Genomic DNA, 2,965 nt, shown 5'->3' on the forward strand with positions numbered 1-2,965 from the left:
CCCATGAACCAGATCACAAAGATGGCAAAGACATCCTCAGTACCCTACTACTTATAAAAATATCTTCCACACACGCCTTTTTGAAGTGGTTTTAAATATATAAATATATATGTCTTTAAATGTCACATAGCTAGACAAAATTAAAATTCTTTTCCTGACCAACATTCCTCCATTTCATTCCATAGAGGTAACCACTGCTAACATCTGGTTCATACTTAAGTTTTTGGTCTGAACTTGGCATACAGTTTTTTTATGAATGTGGAAATGCACATGCATGCATAGATATATTGGCCTTCTTCTTCTTCTTCTTCTTCTTCTTCTTCTTATTATTATTATTATTATTATTATTGCAGGAATTGAACCTGGGGTTACTTAATCACTGAGCAACATCCCCAGCCCTTTTTAATTTTTTTGTTTGTTTTTTAGACAGAATCTTGCTAAATGGCTGAGGCCAGCCTTGAATTTACAATCCTCCTACCTTGGGTGAACAAGTTGCTGGAATTACAGGCATGCACAGAAATTACTGTGCCCAGCATTTATTATTTTTAAGATGTCAAGTTGGAATCATAGAGTAGCATTGTATTCTTCACATAACATGATGCATGTTTTTTAAATTATTTTTACTAAGCTAATATTTAAAGTAAAATTTACTCTTTTAGTGTGAAGTTCTGAGTCTTGAAAAGGACTGACAGTTGTGTAACCATTCCCATAACCAAGATATATAACAGTTCCATAATACCAAAAATTGCTGTGCCCCTTTGCAGTACATCGCTTATGCTTCTTGAATAGTGGAATTTTGTTGATGTCATTCCATAAGTTTTTTTTTTTAGGTTCACTAAATTTATTTTAAAAATCATAAAACATTTCTTACAAAAGAGCATTACATTCTGCACACTGCTCTGAACAGATGTCAGGGACATGTGGACTATTGTTACTTTCCTCCCTGTCCTACCCCCCAAAATGTTTACAGTGACCACAAAGTAAGATGCTCACAATAATTACCTGGGGGGATTTTTTTTAAACCACCAACAATGAACAAAAAATAAAATTCACTCACTCTGCTGTTGTTTCAAAATTTCAATGTTAGTTTTTGCATGCCCTTCCCCCCCAACCCTGTTTGTAAGGAACTAAAACATTTCATCTGGTGAACAGCAAAGATTTCACTACACCTCAAATGCAGAACATCTATGAAGCAGAGGAATGTTGGCTTTTTAAACAGAAGCAGTTAAAAAAAAAGATGCAGGACTCCTTCAGTTCTTCACTAGTCTTAGAAAACCTTTCCAGAATACTGCTTCACACTATAAAAAAGAAAAAAAATATCTTGCATTAGAATCCTTCAACATCTGCATACTGCTTCACACTGTTCTGCAGCAAATACTGTGCATTCTGTATCTGGTCCTGTGTTCCTGTAATGGTAATGATCCGATCTTTGGATCCTTCTAAAGGTTCATCAATTTTGATGGAGGCTCCCGACTCATGACGGATTTGCTTAATCTGCTGACCACCTTTGCCAATAATAGATCCAGCCAAATCTTTGGGAATAGTTACTTGTGTTGTAATAATAGGTCCACCAAGATCACCATATGAGCCACAACCCCCTGCATAGGAATAATCATATCCAGAGCCACCCTGTGGTTCATAAGCCATCTGCCATTCTGATGGGCTCCAGGTATCTATTGCAGAGTCCTAAGTTTCATCAGCACTGAAACCAACCATGCCATCATAGCGGTCTCCAGGTCTTCCTCTTCTGTCATAGGCCATAAGATCTCCTCCTCTAGGTGGTGGTGATGGAGGAAGAGGAAGATTCCGAGCTCTACTCCCACCCCGGCCACCTTGACCAGGGGGAGGAGGAGGAGGTCCTCGATGAGGGCTCATATCATCATAATCTCTTCTAGACGGAGGCATCGGACGCCCACCCCTACCAGGTGGCATTCTGTCGAAATCACCTCTTCTCCGCATGGGAAATCCCACTGGACATCCACGGCGGTCATCAAACATTATTGTAAAACCACCATAATCATGTTTCATCATAAAAATTAGGATCATAAGGCTGTGCACGTCCTTTGATGGGAGACTCAGATATAAGATCAAGGATGATCTTTATGCACTCTACCACCCTATCAGGCTTTCCTCCAATAAGAACAACTCTGTCAGTGGAATGAGGGCAGCATTCCTGGAAAAGCTTGATTGTTGTCTGAGTGTTCTCTCGAAGTTCTTTGATTTTAGCACCTTTGACCCCAATAATTCCTCCTGCCAGACTCTGATGAATCAACAGTCTCATCTCGCAGTCAAAGTCACTTCCTTTATAATGTTGGTAATTTAAGCATTCCACAGCATCAGATTCAAGCGGTAGCTGGCTGGTTGCAGTGGGTGATGGCAACTGCAGGCCCTCTTCCAAGGTAGGGATGATTTTCTTCAGAATTTCTCCAATTGTTTCAATATCAGCACTGATACTCAATATGCCCTCGGGGCCACTGCTGTCTGGGACTGAAACACTGGCATTGTAGTCTGTCCGGAGAGCCTTAATATTCTTGCCTCCTTTCCCAATCACTGCCCCAGCATTCTTGCTCTGAAGCAGAATTCGTAATTCAACCATCTCATCAGTTTTTCTAGATCTTTTAAATGCTTGCTCCTCTTCCATATCTTCAGCAGGGCGCTTACCAAATTCATCATTGGTTTCGGTGTTGGGGAAGGTTTCCTCTTGTTGTTCAGTTTCCATTTTCTTGTATTAAATGGACACACCAATCAGTTATTATATATCCTTGCAGAGCAGAACTGTAGTGTTCTGGGCAGGACCAATAACTGACACACTACCGCTGCAGTAGCCGGGAGACAAAGCAACGGAAGCAGCCCCAACCATTCCATCGTCCCGCTCCTGCTCCGACCCCGAGTCCCGAGAGTCAAAGTGCAGGGTGCCCTACACAAAGAAAGGGGCGCCGCAGTGTCCCCCCCCACCTCAGACTAC

At 41.3% G+C, this 2,965-nt stretch overlaps 1 pseudogene; it reads right to left on the bottom strand.

Annotated features, from left to right (window-relative positions):
* Positions 1–1,311: 1,311 nt before the first annotated feature.
* LOC124974826 (heterogeneous nuclear ribonucleoprotein K-like) lies at positions 1,312–2,741 on the bottom strand (annotated as a pseudogene).
* Positions 2,742–2,965: the final 224 nt, after the last annotated feature.

Source organism: Sciurus carolinensis, unplaced genomic scaffold (genome assembly GCF_902686445.1).
Source record: "Sciurus carolinensis unplaced genomic scaffold, mSciCar1.2, whole genome shotgun sequence".
NCBI lineage: Eukaryota > Metazoa > Chordata > Mammalia > Rodentia > Sciuridae > Sciurus > Sciurus carolinensis.